General features: G+C 37.7%; 1 non-coding gene across 1 annotated transcript; it reads left to right on the plus strand.

Annotated features, from left to right (window-relative positions):
- Positions 1-13,480: 13,480 nt before the first annotated feature.
- Positions 13,481-13,583, plus strand: LOC122121177. Its single transcript, XR_006149905.1, has one exon. It is a non-coding gene; the product is annotated as a U6 spliceosomal RNA (small nuclear RNA).
- The last annotated feature ends 2,010 nt before the right edge of the window (positions 13,584-15,593 follow it).

A 15,593-nucleotide genomic window follows, 5' to 3' on the forward strand; every position in this document is an offset into this window, starting at 1 on the left:
TGGTGTGTTGATACCAGGAGAAATTGAAATGTCACATATAAATACCAAATTACATTTACAAAGCACAAACCCTAATTCTTCACTGAGCTAATGTGATAATTAAACATTTATATTTTCTAACAAAATCACCATTGAGAATACCACAGTTAATTTCATTCACAGAAGCAAAGCTGCAAAGAACTGCTAAAATTTTTACCTATTCTTTCCTGGAGTTGAGAAGGTTGATTCTGCTGACGTTGACTGTTTGATCCTCTTCCTCTTCACAAATAAGTGTGCCTATGTAGAACAATTTATACCTATACCTTAACTTTATAGGTGTCTAGCCTTTCTGGTTGGATCTTCAGTCTGAGTACCACCTACAGAGCATATATAGTTTATGAACATGGACCATGCCTTAACAAGCAAAAACATGCTCTAAAACAGTTCTAACAGAAACATCTGTGATAATGGAAATATTCTATATATGCATTGTCTAACACACTAGCCACTGGCAATATGCGATTAATGAATCTCAAATGTGAATAGTTTCTGAAAAATTAATTCTTCCAATTTCAGTTAAATGAAATTTTAAATCATAAGATTCATCTACTCACTGTTATCTGAACAGCTCAGGTTCCAAATAAGGAAGCTGAAGTTCTCACAAAGATGATGATAAAATATAATCCAAGTGAAGAAGTTTCCATTAGATACTAACTGAATGCCTATGAATTATCTGAGCTTTCCTGTCTTATAGAATTGAGCCATCACTCACCTAGATTGACAGCTGGGAGGAAAGGGGTGGGAGATAAACATAAGCTACTTGGGATACTGAGAATTGCTCCTTGAAGATGAGGGTTATGCATGAATATTTTCTATATTTAGTAGACAGCAAAGTGTGTGGAATCCTGTAGGTAGAAAAATAATGATTGTATTACAATCAAACAGGTGATCTGTTTATCAAAATGGGAGAGAAGTCAGACAGGTGAATTCTATAAATATACAAACTATATAGAGAAATTTTGCTATGTTCTATTCCATGATAGGCCTGGCATAAACGTTGGCACTTTGTACATACTCTGTAAATACTCACACACTAAAAAACAGAAATGTAATCCTTTATTACTGCTAAAATACATAGAATATCTTCATAATATATATTTGTGGGCCTATTTTTTTCCCTTAATTTCTTCCACACCTACATTAAGAAATGGCTCTAAGAGAAAAGCTTCTAAATGTGTTAAATTTGAATTCCATCAATTTCTTTTGTTAAATTGTACTCTAGATAGGATTGAGGCCTTAGGGTTAGAACAATAGTAAGTATTCTCAACAAATTGTCATGCCTCATTTTTAAGGGGAGCTATGCCTTTATTAGGAAAAATATGTATTGGTCTTGGTAGTCAGGAACATTCAAGAAACAAAAGAAAAAGAACAATTCCATGGCAGTCTCAAGTGTTTGCATATCTTCAAGTGAACACTAGCTGCTCTATATTCCGTAGTATATTTGCAAGCTTTTTCTAAGCTATTGTCATCCTCCAGAGTAAAGTTCAGGCATGCCTATTGCTCATTATAAAGATCACAGTTGCTCAAACTCAGAACCCATTGTTTGTATAAGCTTCACATGGCTATCTTTACTTCACTCAGTGGCACTGAGGGATGAGAGATACACTTGAAATTTGTAAATATACACATACACACATATCTCACTGGCTTTCACTATTACTGTAAAAATTAAGACCTTTTTGTCTCTGACCCAAGAGCATCATAAATCGTCTAGCATCCATTAAAGTGTGACAAGTTCATTATTAACTTGTAAGTAGGTTAAATCTCTAGCTTCACACAATTCTAAATACTCATATGAAGAAAAATACATACCAAGAGTTTTGGTGTGCTTCTATATTACGAAGCTCTCAATATTCATCTTATTTGCCTGGAGGAGGCAAAAATGCTTGATAGGAAATGTACTCATTACCTTGACATGTAACTGTAACCCCTTTGTACAGTATTCTTACAATCAAATATGTACAAAAAGGAAAAAAAAAAGAAATTGGAAGTCACGTATTTCCATTAAAACTAACTAAATTTAAGACCTGTAACTTTCTACAGGTTTTTAAGGACCAAATAAGTTGTGGATATGCCCCAAGGCCTTTACGAAAAGCTAAGGGAGAGATATTCCAAAGTGGCAGTAGATAGGTGACCAGAGCGTAATTATGTAGCTTTACTTCACTGTTACCATAGCAGGAGTTCAAATCAATATGATGGTTCGTAGTTACAGGACCAGAAGACATACTGGAAATTGACATCAATGAAGGGTCATTCATTGTTGGAAAACATAAATCAGGATGCACCAAAGGTTGCAATCAACAGTGTCCAAAAAAGCAACACAGAAAGGGATAAAGTTATTGCAAGTATATATTTGATAAGTGGTTCACATCAAGAATATATAAAAAACGGGGCTGGGAAGGTGGCTCAGTGGTAAAGCGCTTGCCTCGCATGCATGAGGCCCTGGGTTCAATTCCTCAGCACCACATAAGCAAAAAGGAAAAAAAGTAGGAAGTGGCACTGTGGCTCAAGTGGTAGAGCGCTAGCCTTGAGCTGAAGAGCTGAGGGACAGCGCCCAGGCCCAGAGTTCAGGCCCCACGACCGGAACCAAAAAAAGGAAAATAAAGAATATATAAAAAACATCATTGCAATGACACACAATCTGATTTTACAATGTGCAAAGAACTCAGATGTTTCTCCAGAGAAGACAAACTGTTAACAAGCCCACGAAGAAGGTGTTTAACATCATTAATCACCACTAAAGTGTAAGTCAAAATAATGAAGAAAATAACTACTTCATATGAATTAGGTAGGATAACTACAAAAAAATAAAGTAACAATATTGACAAAAGTGTGGTAAAATTGGAACAGTTCTATGGGAAACAGAATGGCATCTTTTCAAACAATTAAAAACAGGATTATTCATACCTATAATCCTAACCACTCAGGACAGGAGGCTGAAATGCAAGGATCACGGTTCATAGACAGCCTGGGCAGAAAACTAAAAGAGGATCTGTCGTTTAAAGTGGTAGAACTCTAGCCTTGAGGAAAAGTTCAGGGACAGTGACTTGGCCCTGAGGTCAAGCCCCATGACACAAAAATTTAAAAGAAAAGAAAGAAAAGAGAGTTTTCATGTGATCCAGTGACTACAATTCTGGGCATACACTCTAAACATCTAAAAGCAAGGTCTGGAAGAGGTCTTGTACACTCATATTCATTTTGTATAATACTCAAAACATGGAGGCAATCCAGTGCCCATCAACAAATGAATAGTTAAAGCAAATGTGGTTTATACATACAGTGGTATATTATTTCAACTTCAAAAAGAATTATGGGGCTGGGAAGGTGGCTCAGTGGTAGAGCGCTTGCCTTTCATTCATGAGGCTCTGGGTTCGATTCTTTAGGACCACATAAGCAAAAAGAAAAAAGCCAGAAGTGGCGTTGTGGCTCAAGTGGTAGAGTGCTAACCTTGAGCTGAAGAGCTGAGGGACAGGGCCCAGGCCCAGAATTCAGGCCCCACGACTGGACCCCCCCCCCCAAAAAAAAGAATTATGTGACATATACTATATTATGGATGACTCTTTGGAACACTGCTAAGTGAAATAAGCCAGTCATAAAAAGATCAAATATTACATGATTATACTTATATCAGTAGTTACATAGAACAGTCTAATTGATAGAGAAAGAAAACAAAATCATACTTGATGTATACCTTGAAGCAGAGGAGAGTGGAAAATTGTTTTAATAAATAAGAATTTGAATCTTAGAGGATGTAAAGAGTGTGGACATTGAGATTGTACAATATTGTAAATGCACTTATTACTACTATGTTATATTCTTAAAATGATTAATAATACCTGGGAGAGAATTATGAAGGGGTTAAGCATAATCATGGTACATTGTATGCCTATGTGGATATATCAAAATGAAAAAATCCACTTATTTAAGTAGGTAATGCTAATAGAATTGAAAAAAGAAAATAAATTTTAAGTTAAGTGTGCAAGTTTAAGTCAGAGGGCTTTGCTTCTTCAAAACAGCAATTTAGATATCCAATTTATCTGTTCACATATTGTTGATGGGACATCACAATGTACAGTGCCCTGTGAGTAACAAGTGCTTATGTGCCACTCAGAGGGAGTTAAACCACTTCATCTGGGTAGTTATGGATAAAAGGTAATGGTTGGAACTGGCTCCAACATGGTGGGGATGAATGATGCAGCAAAAAATACACACCCTTTTCCCATGAAGCTTTAGGTGCTAACACACTTTTTCTGAATATGGTCTGGGGAGTGCCTCTATACTTCCCATCCAATCAAAAGTGCTTTCTGTGATTGTGCTCTGAGATGGGGCATCCAATAAGGAAAAATTCCATACTTATGTTCTGAGACTAGGAAACCAATTATGAGACAATATGTCCCTCTTTACTCTGGGGAGTCTGTTTAACTGCTGTGTTTTTGCTTTGAGGTAGAGACTGTTGCACTGCTCTTTTTTCACTTTGAAGAAAAACTGCTTTAAAACCTGTTCTGTTCTCTAATTCTTTAAAGAAAACAAACCCGAGACATAGACAATACTGTTATTCTGAAGATGTTGAGGGCAGGGAAGCATTGACCTTCAGCTTTGAGGCTATATTTAGATTAGAATTTGATAAGTTAGGTGCTGTGGTTTCAGATTAATCTGAACCAGGCTAATGTCTGCATTTTCTCAATTTTTCAACTAGAATCTCTAAAGTATTAGGAAAAAAAGGAAACAAACAAATAAAAAACAACAAGAACCTGATATTAGGCAAGCAAAGGCTCCAGAAATTCTCAGATTTCTTCCTTTTTTCTTGTATGAATCTAATAAATGAAAATTAATGCAGCAAACTAGCATGTTTAAGGTGTTAAAGTCTGTAGAATGTGGTCTCTTTACTTCCTCTTATTCTGAGATAGAAATTGATCTATTCTAAAGCCAGAGGATATGTTTTCTTCACAAGCTAGATCAGGTTCGCTGAATTTTGCTTTCTTAAAAATTGCCTAACTCCTATAAGAGGGAATTGAAGACTGCTAGGCAGGTGGGATTGAGTGTGTGATGTGGGAAGTGTTCTCATACTCTGCATCTAGAGGGCTAGAAAATATGATGATCTGCTCGCTGCCTCAAGCAATTCAGAAAGTGGCTCACAGTTTCTAAAACTTACTTCCAAACTTTCACATTCTCCTTCCCACCAAGAATTCCCCCTCAGGCTTCTTCTTGCCATCGTGTCTTCACAGCTTAGAACTGCTTCACCTCAGAAATGTGGCATCAGAAGTGTGCCCTGTGGTCAGCCAAGCAGCTGGTATCTGACTGATTCATCTATGGCTCTGAAAATGCTGCAGCTCAATCTGTGCTCTGTGCTCAGGGTTCAGTAAGCATGCTTAAGTCCATAGTTACATGCTTTCAGAGAGCAGTCTTTCCTCTTTCTTTAGCGGTAGGAGCACAAGTATAATGAAGCAGCCACACATAACTTTTGGTTTCATAACCACTTGCAGAGGTGAGTTGCCAAAGGGAATCAAGGCAATATGCGAATAAGGTGTTTTCACCTGGAAGCTCATAAGGCTCCATTCCAAAAAGGGAGCTACTTATAATAAATTCTGTCTGGGAATGGACTGTGTAAGAGTTACAATAATATTTTTCTCTGAAAATGATGGATTGAGGGAAAGCATTGACTAAGCCTAATCATCTTCCAAAAAGCTATATAACAAAAGTATATCCTGTTACTAAAATCATTCTAGGGACTTGAAGAATAGTTTAACTCATAAAGCACAAGCTGAGTAAGAATTTTCTAACAATTTCTGGCCTGGTTGTCCTGGTTTAGTGGATTGCTCTGAAATTGTTAACCCCTTTCAAAATAACCAACTGAGCTGCAAAAGAGCCAATAGAGCAAGATTGTGAACACAACTTGTGATCAATACCAGAAGTAGTAACTCATTAGGGGTATAACCTGGGCAGACTTCCCACTCAGAGTGGTTGCTTCCTGTCAATAACATGCCCTTTAACAGAAATAAACTTTGCCATGCTAAGTTCCTTTCGACCTGGTGGTCTTTCTTGGGATATTGGGTTACAGTAGGGGAGTATTCCCAACAATGGGGGACTAGTCCAGGATCCATGTTATGCAAGGGGGATGTAGGGAGACCCTCAGGAGGAGACACATCCTGACTTGTTGAGATAGCTCAAGGTTGGGTTAAACACCATCCCTTGTGGTAAAGGATGCAAAGTGTATCAGCAATTTCAGGAAAGGGCCAAGGAAGCACCTCAATAAAAAGTAATCTCATACATCAGCCATGAGAGGAAAAATTGGAGTAGAGCATATTACCTGGTTGGTTGGGGATTTTTAGGGGCTGAGTGTGTCTTAGGCACAAAGAGAACTTGAGTCTCGATGTGTGTTTTCATTCCCTGGCCCAAGAATAAAAATGTGGGAGCTGGAGAAATCTTCAGTAACGGGAGAGTTAAATATGAGAAGGGTGCACAAGAAACTTACAATAGGAAGTTTTACATGCATCAAAAACTGAAATCACAAGAGACCTGCTAAAATGGGTAAATAAGAATTCTAGGCCTAAGGAACCTAAGAAAAATGATCTAAGGACCTGCTTCTGATAATCCATAGGGAGAATGTTGACAAAGGTCTGAGAACACTATTATATAATGGATGATTTTCATTATGGAGCTCCATAATGTGCACGTGTCCAAACAAAAACTTGTTATGAATATGTGCTTCCATTTGTGTGCTTTAAATCTTAAATCCTGAAAGGGGATCTCAAAAAAGTCCTACTCACTAAACTCCCTCAGCTGCCCACTTTGACTCTGAAGCCTGGATTGATCCTCCAGCTGATCCAAGGATGTATGGAATTGAACCTTAGTTTCAGAAGCAGACTCTCTGGGTAGACTTAAAATTCAAGTGAAAAACCAGGTGCCAGTGGCTTGCACTACTCAGGATATGAGAATTATAGTTCAAAGCCAGCCCAGGCAGGAGAGTCCTTGAGACTCTTACCTCCAGTTAACCACCAACAGTTAGAAGTGGTGCTGTGGCTCAAGTCGTAGGGCTTTTGCCTTGAACTCTGGGCCTGGGTGCTATCCCTGAGCCCTTCAGCTCAAGTCCTATGACAAAGAAAATAATGCTTTGGTGAAATGGGTTAAATATTCTGCCCACCATTACTCTTAAGATTCTGTGGCACAGAAACCAGAAAAACAACTGGTCCACTTCCTACTATGATGAATCACAGATCCTCAAGGGCATGAAGTGCATGATATGTCATTCAAACACGGCCTGGGGAAACTTGTAAGACCCTGCTGATGCTGTTCACAAGAGTATGGATCTAAGAAAAAAACCCTATCTTCCCAAGCCAACTATACCCCTTGCTTCTCTAGGTACGGGGAGGGGTAATTGGCATTTCTGGGAAACTTATCAAGATGCAGTGGAATCAAAACCTTGAAGAGATGAGCAGTAATCACTAAATATAGTCAGGGGAGATATCTAATGGTATTGTGGAGGACCAGTGTTGTAGACCTTCCTGGCCAACTAGAGTAGAACCAGTACTTTGGTTCAATTGGCCATCCCTTTCACCCTAGCATTTCATGCAGCTGTCCATTCTCAAACATTTTATACTAGTTAGGAGAGACTCCTTCCCTAGAGGGTCATTCGTATTTCCTAATTACTTAGGTGCTTTTCAGGATCCCCCTGACAAAGTTTCCAAAAAGTTCAAAGCTTGAAACCAGAAAGCACCTTATGAATCAGTTTTATTCTTATGATTAGTATAAATAAAATATTTTGGGGGTTGAGAATATGGCTTTGTGGAAAATTGTTTTTCCAGCATGCATGAAGCCCTGGGTTTTATTCCTCGGAACCACATAAACAGAAAAGGCTGGAAGTGGCAAAGTAGTTCAACTGGTAGAGTGCTAGCCTTGAGCAGAAGAAGCTCAGGGAGCCCCAGGACTGGCAAAAATAAAATATAGAGTAGAATAAAATCAAAAGAGGTTTGTTATTTATACTAAAAATTTTTTTAATCCATAAACTAAATGCTCTAGTAGGATGGCATGGGAAAATTAGCTGTAGAAACATTATCTGACAAGGTAAGAGCTTCTGTGGTGATTGGAGACAAAAGTTGCACAAAGAACTTTTTTTTCACGGGGGAGGGGGTTCCGGTCGTGGGGCCTAAACTCTGGGCTTGGGCACTGTCCCTCAACCCTTCAGCTCAAGGCTAGCGCTCTACCACTTGAGCCACCAGCCACTTCCGGCTTTTTTTTCTTTTTAGCTTATGTGGTGCTGAGGAATCAAACCCAGGGCCTCAGGCATGCAAGGCACACACTCTACCACTGAACCACCTTCCCTGCCACTGCACAAAGACCTTAGAAGGTTTGAACATTGGCAAGTGAGTTAACTAAAAACTCAGACGAAGAGCTGGGAAGGTGGTTTAGCGGTAGAGAGCTTGCCTTGCATGCATGAACCCCTGGCTTCGATACCTCAGCACCATGTAAGCAGAAAAAGCACTGTGGCTCAAGTGGTAGAAAGCTATCCTCGAGCTGAAGAGCTGAGGGACAGTGTCCAGGCCCAGATTTCAGGCCTCACAACCAACAAATCCAAGAACAAAGAAAAGAAAAAAAGAAAAAAAAATATGGGCACTGGTGGCTCACGCCTGTAATCCTAGCTACTCTGAAGACTAAGATCTGAGGACGGTCATTCAAAGCTAGGCAAGGCAGGTAAATTCTGTGATACTCTTATCACCAAGAAACCACTCAGAAAACTGGAAGTGGTGTTGTGGCTCAAGTGGTAGAGGACTAGCTTTGAGTTGAAGAGCTGAGGGACAGCACCCAGGCAAAGTGTTCAGTTGCAAGACCGACCAAAAAAAAAAGGCAAGCTACACCTAAAGGGTTTCCTACCAAGAGGGATATGATGCAAATTCATTCTTGGAGCAGACACTCTGTGTATGTATTCCAATTTTGAGTCTACCCAGATTCAAATTGAAACTGAATAAGTGAGGTAAATACTGTGGTGACTGTGTCCACAAAAGGACTACTGCTATGACTGTGTGGCAGGGAAGCCACACAAGAGGTCCTATTTGTGCTGTCATGGAGCTCAGACCCCATGTGCATGAAATTCATGATAGATCAGCAAAATGTGATCTGAGACAACTTGGAACACCTTGTTACTCTTCTCAGAAGCAAGAGTCTATTTCAAAAATCCCTGAAACTGATCAGCTCTATTCTTTCCAGGTCAACTACCTGGGGAAAATTGGACATTTCTGGGAAACTTACCTGGATGTAGTAAAGGCCAACCCTTTGAGGTGAGCAGTAAGGACAAATCATAGCCAGGGGAAATGTCTCGTGGTATTCCAGGAGACTACTATTGGAGATGTTACGGGCCAACTGGAGTGGAATCTGTGCTTTGGTTCCATTGGCCAATCCACACCTGACCATTCTCAAACACCTTAAATTAAGTAAGGAAAGACTTGTTAGTTAGAGGGTCATTCAAACTTCATATTTGCAAAAACAAACTACATATTTACAAATTTCATATTTACTTAGGAGCCCCTGAAAAGTTCCCAAAGAGCTTAAAGCTAGAAACCAGAAACAGCAGCTTAAATTAATTTTATTCTGTTGATCTCCATAACCTATGATCTTCATAATCGAATTATTCCAATATGTGCTTTTATTTATCAGCAGGATTTGTTTATTGGAAATGCCACCATGTAAAAGTAACTAGAAGCCCCTGGTAGGATTGAATGGGAAATGTTTGGTCTAAATATAATACTTGATCAGATAAGATGGTGATAAGTGAAATGAACCCCAACATAGGGGCACAAGTGCTTTTTTCATTTCTTGCTATTGTTTCTAACATAGTTATAATGTTCCATGTGATTTTTGTTTCTTTGTATTCTGTCCCCCCACCCACCCAAAACGGCATAACCACTGTTTCCAATGTTTTTGATGTTGGTGCCCTCCATCTTGTATATAGAGTTCACTAGATTGAGGAGGAAAAGGGGGAAAAACTTAAAGGGGAATACAGGTTGACCCATTATAACAATGAGATGCACAAGACACTGTTGAAAAACAAACTTTACAATTTAGGCAGGGGTCGGGGAGAGTGTATGGAGTAGTTTTGGAGCTAGGAGGTTAGGGATGGTAGGGGACATATAAAGGAAGAGGTAACAATGCTTGATAAGAAATGTATGCTTTACCTTGCTCATGTAACTAACCCCTCTGTACAGTATTTTTACAATAAATATATAAAAATAAAAGAATAAATATACTTCAAAGGTAATCTGTGTGGTGGTTGGAGGCCAATGATACAGAAAGACTTACAAGGATTGAATACTGGAAACAAATTACCTAAAAACTGAGATGATGCTGAGTATAATCCTAAATGCTCAGGTGGCTGAATTCTGAGGATCTTTGTTTGAAGCCAACCCAGACAGGAAAGATGAGACTTTTATTTCCAATGAAGGTGCAAAAAAAGATACTACTGGAGTTGTGGCTAAAGTGGTAGCCTTGAGTAAAACTGCTCTGGCACAATGCCCAGAGCATGAGATCAAACCCAAGACCAATCCCCCAGTCACTTATAAAAAAGGTTGTGTGTCTGTGTGTGGTGGCAGATCCCTTTACTAGTTTGATGACAGAATGAGCATTTTAACAATGAGTCATGGTGGCAATATTTACCTCTTTAGTAATTGTTTCCTTAGTAATGTGTGCACAGGTGCTTTATCTCTTCTATAACAGGTTTTGTTCAGTGACTGACTGAAAAACTGCCTTAATCAAACCCTTTTTTAAATCAAAATATCTTATTGGATACTGCTGAATAGGAAAGTCAATGATTATTGTTTGGAAGAAAAGAAAGCAAAATCAGATGGGAGAATTGTAGAAGTTAAATCTTGAAGTGCTTGACTGATATAAGCACTGCCCTTGTAAAGGTAGTCAAAACCTTACTAATGCTATTTTAGAGAAGTGCTAGGGGCTAGAGACATGGCACTAGTAGTAGAACACCAACTGAGTAAAAGTTGGTTATTTTTCATATGGCCAGGTGTTCGGATTTGGTTGATTATTAAAGCTTTTGACTAGTTTGAAAGGGGTCAAAATTTTGATCCATCATGAAAGATGATCCCAAAGGTCAAATTCATGGGAGCCAGTGGTGGGCTGCCTAGCCAGTGTGCTTATTCAACTTGGACATGCAACAGGATGCCTTCTGCAGGAGTAAACTTTGCCTTGCTGAGATGGTGTTTGTAAGATACCTTAATTGCCCCCGGTATTTCCAACACAGATCTTCTGTGCCATTCATGAGCCATCCTACACATCCAGCCGCCCTGTTGAGCCACCTCCTGGATGGTCTAAACATGCCATTCCTGGTAGCTGATAATGGAACCAGGTATAAAGTTAATCTGCAACATCAGGAAGAGCTACAAACAGACACACTCAGAAGCAAGCAACTTCATGCATTGGCCTTGCTAGAAAAAAATGAAACTATGTATCCTGCTTTGGTACTTGTGTCTTTGTAGGGATGGTGTATGAGAGAAGTGTCTTAGATTCAGGCTCTTAAATTCTTTCTGTCTAAGAGTCTTGATCTGCAAATTCATTTGTCCAGCTAGGAAGAGTGAAAAGTTGGAGATGGAGTCATCTCTGAGAAAAATCTCTAATAATGGAGTTGAGAAAAGGGAAGAACGAGAAACACAGTCTGAAGGGAAAAGTGTACCAAAAAATCTTACTCCCATTACAGCATGTCTCTGTGATTTAAGAATTCTAAACCTAGGAAGCTCAAGAAAATTGGAGATAAAAAGCCTCCCTCAGACATTCTTAATATTGTCTTCTTTTAGGGAGAATGTGGGGAAAGCTATGAAAATATGTGTTAAGGCTCATTTTTATTTTTGAGCTCTAATTTTAATGTTCACTTGTTAAACTAAATCCTCTATATGCCTGTCTCTGTGTAAATACTCATCAACATGAAATATAAAGTGATTTTGATAAAAAATAAAAATGACTCAGAAGAAATTATAAATACAAAACAATCTTCACAGAAGCAAACTCTCAGAGATATTTCATGACTTTGACAAGGATAAAGTGGGTGAAGTTAGTATAAATTTAGAGGTATGACAATGCACAAAAACATAACAAGATACTCATATATTTCATTATATAACCCAAAGCAGAAAGCAAATGTTGTTTAGATGATTTTTAAAATCCAGTCTCTCAGATACTGGGAAGGTGGCTCAATGGTAGAGTGCCTGCCTTGCATGCATGAGGCCTTGGGTTTTTTTTCGCAGCATCACATAAGCAGAAAAAGTTGGAAGTGCTGCTGTGGCTCAAGTGGTATCACTAGCCTTGAGCTGAGGGACAGCACCCAGGCCCCAGAGTTCAAGCCCCATGTCCAACAAAATAAAAACAAAAACAAAACAAAACAAAACAAAGTCTCTCACTTTTCTGGCTTCAACATTGTAATAGCTCTGCTTCAGCCTAGGGCTAATATTTTAGGTGTGGACATGTATCAACACTCCTGAATCAGACTCTACTTCATCATTTTTTAAATACATATTTTGTTCTTAATTTCCCTCTTTATAAATTCACATGCACCTATAAAAAATGGTGTGGCCATCCCAATACCCTTCTCAAAGTACCTCCTAATGACAACTTACAAAAAGTTGTATTATATTACAAGAAAAACAATGCTACAAATAAAGAAAACCAATAATTAAATAATAATGATTAATAAAATAAAAAACAAAACTATTATCATTTTTTCAGTTTTTGAAGTGTACTACAAATTAGATTTTATTATTGTCATATTTCTTTACATTTAACACTGGCTAAGATTATGACGTTCAACAAGAATTTTATAGGCTATGAGTAGTGTTTAAATCACCCACTAAGATTACCATTTATAGTTCATCTCATAATTTGTATATGGCTTATATCATCATTTGTCCCTCACTAACATATAAAGTAAGGAAGGCCTACAGTTTTAACAGAAACTGTGTAGATAACATAGCCAACTCTTTATTCTGCTCCTTTACACAAAGACTTTGCAACTTCTCATTAGTAAGGTTTCAATAAACTCTGAAATGTACATACTTAGTAGTAGTTATGTGCTACCATAAATCTTAAATACTTTATAGAAAAGTATTATGACCTGCCAAACAGTCCCAATTTTGGCATATATAAGCAAATTCCCAAAATTAAATATATTTAAAACATTAAATATTTTAACAAACCTTAACACTTGCTGCAGTGTTCATTATGACAGGTCCCTTGTATAGAATAATTGAATTCCTCCTCCTACACATCTCTTGAACAACAAATATCTGGAATTATTTTGTTTTTGACATGTCAATCTTGATTTTTTCTTAAATGTGTACTTATGTAAGAAGTACATGGTTCTAAAATTTCATGACAATTCTTTTAAACTTACGTTTTGTTGTATTGTCTAGTTTAAGAAAATCAATTACAATTTATATATAAAAAATGTTCTTTGCTCAATTCAGCATCACATACACTAACATTGGAATGATACAGAGATTAGCTGGCCCCTGTGCAAGTATGACAGGCAAATTTCAGAAGCATTCCATAGCCCAATTTGTTAGGAAATGGAAAGACTTGGAAAAAAATTATTAAGTGAAGTAAGCCAAGTCCAAAGAAACGTAGGTCCCATGGTTTCTCTAATTTTCAATAACTAATATATGTCTGGGATAAGCAGAAAAGGTCAAAAGTTATGTGTATATGACCAGATAAGATTGTGTTAAGGGAAATGAACCCCAAGTTAGGGACACAAGTGGTTTTTTTTTTCTTGCTATTTTTTCTTACATACTTATGACGTGCAGTGTGTTTTTTCTTGTTTCTTTATATGTTCCTCCCCCATGCTATAACACCCGTTTTCACTGTATTTGAAGTTGGTGTGCCTACATCTTGTTTATACTCTCCTCTAATTTTTTGAGAGGAAGGACGAAAAAAAACCAAAATGCTTAACTAGGGATACAGATTGACCCATGTAACAATGAGATGCACAATACACTATGTTGTAAAGTGAACTTTACAATTGAGGCCGGGAAATGGGGGGGGGGGGGGGTTAATGGACTTGTGGAGGTGGGAGGGAAGGGATGGTAGGGGAACAATAAAGGAGGAGGTAACAATGCTTGTTAGGAAATGTACTCATTACCTTGCTCATGTAATTGTTACCCCTCTGTACAATATTTTTAAAATAAAAATGTATAAAAATGTTCTGAGATGCAAGAGTTTATTTCCTTTATTTTACTCATATAATTTCGTTAGCAAAGAAATTCATGCAAAACTCCGATATGAAGGTAATTTGAATTAATATGTTTGTGAACACACGCATGTGCTTAAGCACTTGCATGTGTGTTGGCGTGCTCAGAGTTTCAAATCAGGGCTTCAAGTCTTGCAAGGCCTTTTCTCTCTAGACTGGTGTGCTACTAAATGAGCTACATCTCCATTCTTGGCCCTTTGCTAGTTCATTAAAATTTTTGAAAAATAATCTCATGAATTTCATTTGCCCTGATTGGGTTTCAACTGTTATCCACAGATCTCAGGCTCCTGAGTAGATATCCCAAGTAGTTAGGATTGCAGGTCTGACAAACCAGCAAAGACTTTCAGAATAACGTTAAAAGTAGAAGAAAATTTACTTCAGAGGGGCATGTTTTAGCATTTCCAATTTTAAAGCATTTTGGAGTGATTATTTATGATTTTTTAAATTTTTGGTTACTTATAAGAAAGTAGATGATGATATTTAAAAGTTTTAGTACTTTTTAAAAAGGATACTGGAATTGTGGGACAGAAGAAATTTGCCTCTCTTTGGACCTCAATGTATAAGCTCAGCTCTGAGCATGATAACCCAATGTCACCAACACAATCTGTGATGAGGACAAATGTGACAGAAAACAATCACCATGGGCAATATGAATATTGAATTGAGAGTGTCATAGAATGGAGAGATTTTATCTACCTTTTGTGTATTGCTGAAAGACTTTTGGAAACTTTGACTCATTTCCTTCCTCACTGTGTGTGTCTTTAGGTCATGCACTTACTGCCTTTAATTACAATTCTTCCCAACACTAAAATGGTAATAACATTAGCATTATAGCAAATGTTATCTTAACAATTAAGGGAATAAAACTTGTGAAATACTTAACATAAACTTCTAGGAATGAGCTTTGAGTTTAGCCAGCATTCTTTTTAAAATACTAAATAGAATGTGATAAGTAGTACAGAAACCATTACATGTAGTTAGCAACCAGAAGTAATATATATTGATCATGCTCTGCTTCCAAGGAAGCCAGGTGGATAACTTCTCTTGCTGTAAATCAAACTGGTTATCTTATGTCTTGATAGTGTAAAAATATCAGGGACAGAATGATGAAAGAATGTTGTAGACTGAGATGAAATCCATATGAAAATGTGCAAAACGGATAAAACATAAAATTATCTGAGGAGTATATTGTGTTTTACAACATTTAAGTTACATCGCAAAGATAAAGAAGACATAGAAGAATAAATTCATTTTTTTGTTGTCCCATCATAGGTCCTTAAAAGGATTAACTCTTTCTCATTCTTATACAGGCATCATCGGA

This window comes from Dipodomys spectabilis, unplaced genomic scaffold (assembly GCF_019054845.1).
Source record: "Dipodomys spectabilis isolate Male_0828 unplaced genomic scaffold, ASM1905484v1 ptg000185l, whole genome shotgun sequence".
Classification (NCBI taxonomy): Eukaryota; Metazoa; Chordata; class Mammalia; order Rodentia; family Heteromyidae; genus Dipodomys; species Dipodomys spectabilis.